At 44.9% G+C, this 12,179-nt stretch overlaps 1 long non-coding RNA gene across 1 annotated transcript in view; it reads right to left on the bottom strand.

The window, feature by feature from the left end:
* LOC141212392 (uncharacterized) overlaps window positions 1–12,179 on the bottom strand; it is a 481,597-nt gene that overhangs the window by 118,781 nt on the left and 350,637 nt on the right. The window lies entirely within an intron of this gene.

Below are 12,179 nucleotides of genomic sequence, written 5' to 3'. Positions count from 1 at the left end.
TTGCTTCCTCTCTGAAGAGACAATTTGCATATGTATAATACTAAAAGTCTGGCCGCCACTATAAATGCACATCTAGAAATACATAAAATAGCACTACATGGATCACCTATTGGAGGTCTCCACAATGCCACTTCTGCCGGAGCCATCACCCAGGTCACATTATAGATACGAGAATCTATCGAAATTCTCTTTGGGCAGATTCGCTATAACTGACCAAATACAATTTAGTGCAAATAAAATTGGTCCAAAATGAATGTGCTCCAGGGCTCTCTTCTGCTGCTGAGGCCAGTGATTGGGCCCACATGGTCATGGTGGAGGGTGTAGATGTCATTGACGTCAATATGGTGTCACCCTTCATGTGACCATGTGTAGCCAACTTCTCTGATCAGCTTCATAATGGAGCCCCCCCCATCAAAACAAAGATCAGAGTGGAGAGCAGAAAAGCTCAGGTGGAGGAGGCAGCATAAGAACAGATGAGGGTCTAGCACAGGCGAATGTAATAATATATTATTATATATTATATTATATGTAATTATATTATTTAAATCGCTTTCCTTACAGTTTGATTTGCTACAGATCACATAATTTCCCTATGATAACACTGAATGGCAGAGTGCAGGGGCAGAAGCATTGTCATAGGGAACCCTGAGAAATGTGGATTATGGCAACAGAAATCTCACCCAAAATTTCCACTGCTGATGAGTTTGGAAGTTTCATAGTCGGTCATATGCGGCTTTCTCGCCGGAACCAATGAATCCATCACGCTCTATAAAAGAATAAGAAATAATACTGATTTATTGAAGATGCAGGAAAAAAGTTACAGATGCAAAAACTTCTCCCCCCATATTATGTCCCAGATGATTTACACTGATATAATGTTGGGAGGATACAAACCGGATGCTGGGCAGACCTGGCGCTAGCACCCAGCACACCCAGGCAAGTGCCGGGGCCCTGAGTAGGCGAGGGGCCCACTTGCTGTCGGGCACCCTGGCGCGGTATGGGACCGGTGAGCAGAGGAGAGTGGTGCCAGCGCCAGCTAGTGGGCCTTGCTCCCCCCCCCAATGCTTGCTCAGGACCACGGCCGGCACAATACTTACCTCTCCACAGCTGGTGAGCAGTGAGGTGAGCATTTGATTTTTTTTTTTTATGTATGGAGGTATGGGGCATTATATGGGGGGAGAAGTGACATCCTGCATGGGGCATTGTATGGGGGGGAGGTAGGGACATCCTGCGTGGGGTATTATATGGGGGGGGAGAAGTGACATCCTGCATGGGGCATTATATGGGGGGAGTGACATCCTGCATGGGGCATTATATGGGGTGAGAGGTGACATCCTACATGAGGCATTATATGGGGGGGACATCCTGCATGGGGCATTATATAGGGGGGTGACATCCTGCATGGGGTATTATATGAGGGGGAGAAGTGACATCCTGCATGGGTCATTATATGGGGGGGGGAAGTGACATCCAGCATAGGGCTTTATATGGGGTGAGAGGTGACATTCTGCATGGGGCATTATATGGGGGGTGGCATCCTGCATGGGGCATTATATGGGGGGAGTGACATTCTGCATGGGGTATTATATGGGGGGAGAAGTGACATCCTGCATGGGGCATTATATGGGGTGAGAGGTGACATCCTGCATGGGGCAATATATGGGGTGAGAGGTGACATCCTACATGGGGCAGTATGTGTTGGGGGGACATCCTGCATGGGGCATTATATGGGGGGGTGATATTCTTCATGGGCATTATATGGGGGGTGACATCCTGTATGGGCCATTATGTGGGGTGGGACATCCTGCATGGACCATTATGTGGGGGGGACATCCTGCATGGGGAATTATATGGGGGGTGACATCCTGCATGGGGCATTATGTGGGGGGGATATACTGCATGGGGCATTATGTGTGGGGGACATCCTGCATGGGGCATTATGTGGGGTGGGACATCCTGCATGGGGCATTATGTGGAGGGGACATCCTGCATGGGGAATTATATGGGGGGTGACATCCTGCATGGGCCATTATGTGGGGGGGCACAGCCTACATGGGGCATTATGTGGTGGGCACAGCCTGCATGGGACATTATGTGGGAGGGACATTCTGCATGGGGAATTATATGGGGGGTGACATCCTGCATGGGCCATTATGTGGGAGGGGGACATCCTGCATGGGGCATTATGTGGGGGGGGGCACAGCCTGCATGGGGCATTATGTGGGGGGTCAAAGCCTGCATGGGGCATTATGTGGGGGTCACAGCCTGCATGGAGCATTATGTGGGGGGTCAAAGCCTGCATGGGGCATTATGTGGGGGGCCAGCCTGCATGGGGCATTATGTGTGGGGTCACAGCCTGCATGGGGCATTATATGGGGGCACAGCCTGCGTGGAGCATTTTATGGGGTCCATTATTCTATATGGAGCAATATATGGAGCTCATAATACGGTATAGAGGACTATGTGGTGCCATTATACTGTGTGGAGGACATTACTGTCCGGTCTGCACTGTGAGCTGTGAGGATTCGCCGCTTTCTGAGTTATTGTGGAATTTACACTAGATATCGCTCATGTAATGTAAGAAGTGAAATCTTCGGCCTTGTACTATATATATATATATATATATATATATATATATATTTATCTGCGGTATCTGTGCATCATGAATCGTGGTATGTGTTAAAGGGGCCACTGAGACTCTTTCGCCCAGGGCCCACGAAATCCTGGAGCCGCCCTGCAACGGTCATCATACATTACTATAACATTCTGGATAATGTGGGAGATCACACAGAGGAGGACTTACAGGTAATCTGTCACCAGGTGTTTGCTATGTATTCTGAAAGCACCATGATGTAGGGGCAGAGACCCTGATTCCAGTGATGTGTTACTTACTAGGCTGTGTGTGGCTGTTTCAATAAAATCAGTAGATTATCACTAGAAGACTATCTGTCTAGCCAGGTAGTCCTATTGCTCTGTACCCCTGCCTCCACCACTGATTAGCAGCTTTCTGCCTATGCACAGTGTACACAGAAAGCTGCCAATCAATGGTGTGGGCGGGGTTATACAAGACTCAGCATTCAGAGCTCTGCAGCAGAAATAAATAGTGATTTTATCACAACTACTCCACCGAGTAAAGTAATCAACACATGGAATCAGGGTCTCTGTCCCTGCATCATGCTTCTCTCAGACCAAATAGCATAAACCTGGTGACAGATTCCCTGTAATTCAAATGTAATTAACACCATAGGGTCATCTACACTTAGAATAGAGACGTCCCATGGTTGTATGGGGGATAATACTGGACGAGTCATTCACACCCCATGATCTGATGATACACACGCATCCCCCTCTATGATACTTACGGATTCTTGGATCTCCGGGATCTCACTAATTCCATTGTTAGGATTCGACAGCTCAGTTGTTTCTAAAATAATGATGAAGAAATGAAATGTATTAGAGGATATTATTCCTACATAGATAATACAGCAATATAACGGAGAAATGACAAGATGTCTGTAAATGGGATTAATACTCGTTATATGGGGATTCTAAATATGAGAATATACGGGGAATCCATAGATAAATGTAATGTAAATGATGGAGGAACCCCTTCATAAATAACAAAAGACTGACCATCACTTCCGAAAAGAAAATGGGTGTGAACAGGTGCATACTAAGAGTAGCCATCCAAATATATAACTAACAAAGTTGCACTCTGTAACGCTATAGCATGTAAACATGAAATAAATTAAATTTGAATTGCATTACTGCTGTAGAAAATAGGATAAAAGGAAGATACTTAGCACATAATTTGGCCAATTCATGCACGGCCAGCAGCCATGGCAAGGCGACCTTCTTTTTCTGGGTGCATGCCAAGTAGCCACGGCAAGGTGACCCTTTTTTTTGCTGGGTGCATGCCCAGCAGTCACGGCAAGACGACCTTCTTTTGCTGGGTGCATGCCTAGCAGTCACGGCAAGGCGACCTTTTTTGCTGGGAACCTATCTCCACACATCAGCCCGGGGTGGTTTTAATTACAACAGGATCCTACCTACCCATATAAATGTAGGCTTCAGCCTAGGAGAGGATTCACATTAGGAGAGGATTCCAACAAAAAGATCGCCTTGTCATTGGCTGCTGGGCATTCATGAATTGGCCAAATTATGTGCTCAGTATCTTAGTTTTTTCCCATTTTCTAGAGCAGTAATGCAATTTAAATTTAATTTATTTCATGTTACTTGCTATAGCACTGCAGAATGGACCCTCCATCACATGAATGAGGAAGCCCCCACCCACGCTGCACATACGAGTGATGGTAAGAGAGCTGAAACATAGGAGAGATTTGCAAATTAGCCTGGAAGTGCACTGGGGGCGTGTCACTGCACTTGGATTTCTTCTTTCACGCCCCCAGCGCACTTCCATTCTGATTTGTATATGGTGTCTACTTTACATTTCTCCTGACTGGCACATTGGATTTCTACAAACAATTATTATTAGGGGACAATGGCCTATACCGTCACACCACTACTTCTATATGTAACAATGTGCTGCCAGGTTCCCATTACACAGAGTAGAGAGTAAATCTAACATTATCCTCCGTCCTCTGTAATATCTGGACATTTCCTTGTAGAAGGTCGGGTGATCGCTCACCTGTAATCAGATCGCTGTTCAGCTCCGGCTGACTCCTATTAGGGTCAGGGATTTTCGGGCTCACATTTTGCCCATATTTGGCGTCGCCTCCTGTTGTTTCCTGATAGATATAATATATATAATTAATATGTGGAAGATTTTACTAAATCACCAAATACATAAATCATGAAGGACTAAACCAACATTTACAGATGCACCAATTGTAACGATACAAATCCCGCGCCATCTTCAGACCTTTTCTCAGAAAGTCTCCTCAGATACAGTGGATTAAGATACGTCTATTAATATTGATCCTTACCGGGCGTTCCAATGAGCGTTCTAGTATAGACAGGACTTTTTCGGCCAGTTCTTTAAAGACAGCCAAATCTTCAGTCTGAGATCTTTCTTCAGCCTATAAAGAAGGAAAAATGGAAAAGAGAATTTTCAGATGAAAGCGGTCAGAATGGAGGCGGAAATTGTATGTGACATCGGTTCTCTGTCTGCAGATACAATGACTACATACTGTATTTGGGGACTCGTTGTGTTTTACCGTATTTTATGGACTATAAGATCCTTTTTTTTCCAAAATTTTTGACCTCCCTTCTAACACTCTCGCACCCCTCCAATCTATCCTAAACTCTGCTGTCTGACTAATCCACCTGTCCCCCCGCTATTCCCTGGCTTTTCCCCTCGCTCCGCCAATCCCTTCACTGGCTCCACATTACCCAGAGACTCCAGTTCAAGACCCTAACCTTGGCATGCAAAGCCACCCACAACCTGTCTCCTCCATATATCTGTGACCTAGTCTCCCGGTACTTACCTGTACGCAACCTCCGATCCTCACAAGATCTTCTTCTCTACTCCCCTCTTATCTCCTCTTCCCACAATCGCATACAAGATTTCTCCCGTGCATCCCCCCTACTCTGGAGCTCTCCACCCCAGCATATCAGACAGATTATTAATAATAATAATTGTCTGAATGTAGCTTACCAGGGGGGTGGCTGTGGTGGAGTGAGGTCACAGGAGGTGGGGTCACTGCTGCAGGAAGCCGGCAGTAGAAATGGGGCGCTCCTGCGGGCCAGCGGGGTGTCCAGGACGTGCGAGGCTGCGGGCCCTGGGCTTCAAGGAAATGTTAGCGGTGATTTAGGAGGGGAGTCCCCGCTCTGCCCATTGATTTTCTGGCGGTGGGCTTCAGGCAAATGGCCGCTGGAGGCAGTGCATGTGCAGATTTAGATCTCGGCTCAATGACGAGCTGAGATCTCAATTTGTGTATTGGCCATCTCCAGCAGCCTACTTCTTGAAGCCCACTGCAGAGAAATCAATAAGCAGAGCAGGGCCTCCCCTCCTGAATTACCGCTAACATTTCCTTGAAGCCCAGGGCCCGCAGCCTCGCACCTTCTGGACACCCCGCTCCTCCCAGCTTGGGGCCCACAGCAGCGCCCCACTCCTACTGCCGACTTCCTGCAGCAGCGACTCTGCCTCCTGTGACCTCGCTCCACTGCCACCACCCCCCTCAGTAAGAAACCGAAAATTCGGACTATAAGACAGGACTATAAGACAGACCCCCATTTTATTATAATAAATGTTTTTCCTATTTACCTCCCAAAAATTTTTGGTACGTCTTATGGTCTGCAAAATACGATATATTAGAAGAAAAAGCTTCTATCCCTCCATTATTATCTATTAATATTGAGATGTTCTGTGCAGAGTGTCCGCCACTTACCTGGTGTAGTAATGTCCTGATGTTCTGAAGTAAATCCGTCAGATAGTCTGACGTTAGACGACGTTGTCGGTGTTTGGTCACGCAATCCTTTACTAGCTCCATCACCAGCCGGTGAGTGAAGCTGAGGACGCCATCGGGTGGTAGAAGCACACTGTTAGGACGATTGATCATAAGGATCAACAATAGTGCTTTTACCTGAGAAATGTCCAAAACAATTCCAGCCATAGTGAAAAACTGCAAGTGCTATCAGTCACTATAGAGCCAAGAAAGGCACGGGTGAGCCTATGTGCATTGTATATATAGCGACTGTGAGCAGTGATGTCACCATCACCTGTGATGTCATCACGGAATCTTGTGATAGAATCTTCACGGAGCAGCTCTGCGCAAATAGAATGCGGCCTGGTAATATATAAAGTGAAAACACCATACAATTAACTACCCATGTTATCATGGCCGTTCTATTTTATATCCAATTAGAACACAACCAGGATAAAGGTGTGTTCACAAGTTGGATTTTGGCAGCATTTTTTTTCTACCTCAAAAATCAAAGGAGGCAGGAAAAACGCTGCTTAAAATTCAGGTGTTTTTACTTGTGTTTATTTTTCCATTCATTTGAATGGGTGAAAAATGCTGCAAAACCTCTGAAAGACTTGACAAGCTGCAGATTTAAAAAAAATGCAAAAAAACAGCATGTGAATGAGATTTCAGAAATGTCATTCACTAAGATGGTGCTGTAAAACACAGCATTTTTGCTGCAGAAGAAAAAACAGTGAATACACCCTAAAGATATCCTCAGTCATATTATGGGAAATATTGTATATTTCGCATTTATTATCTCACGTGTTTTTCTTCACCATAGAACTTTTAAGGCTGTGTGCCCACTATGCGTTTCTTAGGCGTTTCTGCAGCGTAACTTCCGCCGCGGAAACACTTAAAAAACGCTTGGTGATAGGTCTGCAATGGTTCCCAATGATAATCCGCATGTGCTGTGCACATGCTGCAGAGATTTCCGCTGCGGATTATCATTGCGGAAAAATCCGCAGCACGTCCTTTAATTTTGCAGAGTCGCTGCGATTTAGCCGCCATTGACTTGCATTGGAACGCATAACATCCGAATGACTAAAAATACACATGTGGATACTATACGACTCAATGCATGGATGGTACCCGGGTCAGGAGATGAAGAGACTCTCCTCCAGACCCGGGTACCATAGTACCTGTAGTTAAAATAGAATTAAAATAAAAAATAAACATATACTTACCTTCTGATGGCCCCTGTCTGCTCCCGGCGGTGCTGCTGGCTCTTCGGCTGCTCGCGGTGGTAAAATGACCTTCCATGATGCCATTTAGTCATGTGACAGGTCACGCGACCGCTGACATCGGCGGTCGCGTGACCTGTCACATGACTAAATGACGTCATGGAAGGTCCTTTTACAGCACCGTGATCCGCCGAAGACACCGGACGCACCGGAGAAGAAGATCGAGGACCATCGGAAGATGAGTATAATGGTTTTTTTTTATTTTTCACCATTATTATTCTTTTTTTTTATTATTGATGCTGCATTTGCAGCATTGTAACTTGGTCACACTATATAAATCCATGCCGGTTGCATGGAATTATATAGTGTGACCAAGTTGTCAAGCACTTTTCCAAGTGATGCTAAAATCACTTGGCAAAGCGCTTGACAATCCAGGGAGATGCAGAAACGCTTAGGAAAAATCCGCAGCATTTCTGCATCGTGGTCATATATCCTAACTCATTGGCGAACTGTTATACAAGGCTATATTCACACTAGACGTTTTTTTAGCGGGCTTTTTTATGCAAATTTTCAGCTGCGTTTTACAGTACCAACAAAGTCTATGAGATTTCCGAAATCTCATGCACAAAGCTTGCTTATTTGTCCTCAGTATTTTGTGCTTTCCATGGCTTTTTGCAATAGAGTATGTCACTTGTTTCAGCGTTTTTCACCCATTAAAAAAAAGGGTGGTGGAAAAAAATGCTGAAAAAAAGCCTAGTGTGAACATTTTGCTGCGTTTTTAGTGAAAAAAGCAAGTATGTGACACACATTTACTTTTGTGATTTTCCCAAGTTTAAACCATCTTGTCTTGGTCACCTGATATAGCAGCTTGGATTATTACAGTTTAATTAAATTAGTGATGCCTACAAAGTAAACATTGGTTGAGCTAGGTGTGAGATTGAACAACACGTGTGGCCCAGGGAGGTGTGAAAATGAACAATGCCTGAGCAACTCAATGGCAAACCATAATGTGAAAGTAAATAGTGTCCTACAAATTCAATGCACTGCCAGGGTCTTAGATAAACTATTCCAGACCAATTCACCCCCCCCTATTACATTTGTAATGTGTACTTTTTCATGAACATATGTCTTGCAATGGTGACCTGTTTTCATGTGTCTATGGTGGAAGCAAAGCTGAACTTTGGGATCCTGAAAAACGCACCAAAAATGCACCAAGAACCACTGCAAAAAAACACACCAAAACCTGCGTTTTTGACGCTACTTCTTTCCTGCCAAGAGATTATGTTTTGCTGCAGAAAAAAAACACCTAGTGTGAATATAGCCTAAGACTTACTCTGCCAGCATTAATAGTCAATATTCTGTATACAAATAGGACTCCAATCCATGTATTCAGTTTATCATAAACAAGCCTGAGTTAATCTGCCAAATACACATAGTATGCTTTCTCATAGGTGAAATATAAATCCTGTTAAAGGTCCAAGTTGCAGCAGTTAAGTAGAACAAAACAGACCTCTTCATTCTTTGTAGGTGGAAAAACTTTCGAAATTTTCAGTGTATCAAGTACTTATACTCCTGACTGTATATAGTATAATTGCCGCACTGCTACATACAGGTGCTTCTCAGAAAATTAGAATATCATCAAAAAGTGAATTTATTTCAGTTCTTCAATCCTAAAAAATGAAACTCATATATTATACAGAGTCATTACAAACAGAGTGATCTGTTTTAAGTGTTTATTTCTGCTAATGTTGATGATTATGGCTTACAGCCAATGAAAACACAAAAGTCATTATCTCAGTAAATTAGAATTAACAAGAAACACCTGCAAAGGCTTCCTAAGCATTTAAAAAGGTCCCTTAGTCAGTTTCAGTAGGCTCCACAATCATGGGCAAGACTGCTGACTTGACAGATGTCCAGAAGGCAGTCATTGACACACTCCTCAAGGAGGGTAAGGCACAAAAGGTCATTGCTAAAGAAGCAGCTGTTCACAGAGTGCTGTATCTGAGCATATTAATGGACTTGGAAGGAAAAAGTGTGGTAGAAAAAGGTGCACAAGCAACTGGGATAACCGCAGCCTTGAAAGGATTGCTAAGAAAAGGCCATTCAAAAATTTGGGGGAGATTCACAAGGAGTGGACTGCTGCTGGAGTCACTGCTTCAAGAGCCACCACACACAGACGTATCCAGGACATGGGCTACAAGTGTCGCATTGCTTGTGTCAAGCCCCTCATGACCAATAGACAACGCCAGAAGCGTCTTACCTGGGCCAAAGAGAAAAAGACCTGGACTGATGCTCAGTGGCCCAAGGTGTTGTTTTCAGATGAAAAGTAAATTTTGCATTTCATTTGGAAATCAAGGTCCCAGAGTCTGGAGAAAGAGTGGAGAGTCCACAATCCAAGCTGCTGGAGGTCTAGTGTGAAGTCTCCACAATCAGTGATGGTTTGGGGAGCTATGTCATCTGCTGGTGGAGGTCCACTGTGTTTTATCAAGACCAAAGTCAGCGCAGCCGTCTACCAGGACATTTTACAGCGCTTCATGCTTCCTTCTGCCCACAAGCTTTATGGAGATGGAAATGTCATTCTCCAGCAGGACTTGGCCCCTGTCCACACTGCCAAAAGTACCAATACCTGGTTTACACACAACAGTATCACTGTGCTTGATTGGCAGCAAACTCGCCTGACCTTTACCCCATAGAGAATCTATTATAGAGAATCTATGGGGTATTGTCAAGAGGAAGATGAGATCCCAGACCCCACAATACAGATGAGCTGAAGGCTGCTATCAAAGCCACCTGGGCTTCCATAACACCTCAGCAGTGCCACAGGCTGATCCCTCCATGCCACATTGCCGCATTGATGCAGTAATTGATGCACAAGGAGCCCGAACAACTATTGAGGGCATTTACTAAACATACATTTCAGTAGGCCACCTTTTCGGATTTTAAAAACATTTTTCAAGCTGTTGTTATGAAGTATTCTAATTTACTGAGATAATGACGTTTGTGTTTTCATTGGCTGTAAGCTATAATCATCAACATTAACAGAAATAAACACTTAAAATAGATCCCTCTGTGTGTAATGACTCTATATAATAGATCCCTCTGTGTGTAATGACTCTATATAATAGATCCCTCTGTGTGTAATGACTCTATATAATAGATCCCTCTGTGTGTAATGACTCTATATAATAGATCCCTCTGTGTGTAATGACTCTATATAATAGATCCCTCTGTGTGTAATGACTGTATATAATAGATCCCTCTGTGTGTAATGACTCTATATAATAGATCACTCTGTGTGTAATGACTCTGTATAATAGATCCCTCTTTGTGTAATGACTCTATATAATAGATCCCTCTGTGTGTAATTACTCTATATAATAGATCCCTCTGTGTAATGACTCTATATAATAGATCCCTCTGTGTGTAATGACTCTATATAATAGATCCCTCTGTGTAATGACTCTATATAATAGATCACTCTGTGTGTAATGACTCTATATAATATAGGAGTTTCACTTTTTGCATTGAAGAAATGAAATAAACTAACTTTTGATGATATTCTAATTTTGTGAGAAGCACCTGTATATAGTATGAAGCCCCACTGCCCCATATCTGTATGTATAATTTGATGCACATGACTCGCCCCCTGGGCCGTGGGGTACACGGAACCGGGCCTTCTAGTGTACGGTGCTGATGGGGGTAGTAGTGGTAACCCGATCCCGTGGCTCAGGGTGGTCAGACCAAATGGTGGCAGTCTATTTATCAGTGTTTTGAATGTCCGACTACGCCACCCGTGGATTGCGGTCAGGGATAACCGCCGCTGCGAGGCAGACTGCTGAGGCTGGTGTTGGTGTGCAGCACAGGTGTAGGATAACTCCCCACGGGAAGAGTGTAGCCTCAGGGCAGTGTAGGTGGATGTTGGGGGTGATAGTGCAGGCCGCAATAGTAAGAGTTCAGAGTCCGCTTCAAACAGTTCAGGGTCTTTATTGTAGATATTATTAATGACCCAACAGTACCGGTTAGGAATGGGCCTGGGTGTCTGAGAGCATTCGGGCGAGCCCCACTGGTCAGGGTGAGTGTGTAGGCCTACCGTTCTCTCTATGCTCTTTCTGACTATCCCCCTTTTCGTGGTGTAATAGCCCACGTCCCTGAACTGGCCGTGTACTTCTCGCCTGTATGGCATGCGACTAGGGCCTTGGGTACCTGTTGCTTGCTCCTCGCTGTACTGGTCCCTCTGTGTGGCGGAGCCTCCAGGATTCTTAGGCCAAGGGACCTGAAATCCCTCGCAGGTTGGTTCTCTGCTGCTGGGCTTGTAACCCTGACAGCCCCGGACCCCAATGCCCGGTAGATTGGTTCTCTTCCAGGACCGGCTCTCGTCGCCTCTGTCCCTGGCTTGCAGTTTCTCCTCTGCCTCACGGACTCCTCAGCTACAGCTGAACTGTCCCTCCTTCTCTGGGACTAGTCTCACTCCTGAGCTAGGTCTTCCAGTTCTCTCTAACCCTGCCCCCAGTTCCAGCTTTTATAGGGGCAGCCAGCTCCCCCTGCTGGCCTGGGACAGGAGGTGCTGTAT

This window comes from Phyllobates terribilis, unplaced genomic scaffold (genome assembly GCF_046119375.1).
Source record: "Phyllobates terribilis strain yellow unplaced genomic scaffold, ASM4611937v1 Scaffold_172__1_contigs__length_4051808, whole genome shotgun sequence".
In the NCBI taxonomy this organism is placed as follows: Eukaryota; Metazoa; Chordata; class Amphibia; order Anura; family Dendrobatidae; genus Phyllobates; species Phyllobates terribilis.
This window is presented reverse-complemented; position numbering and strand designations above follow the sequence as displayed.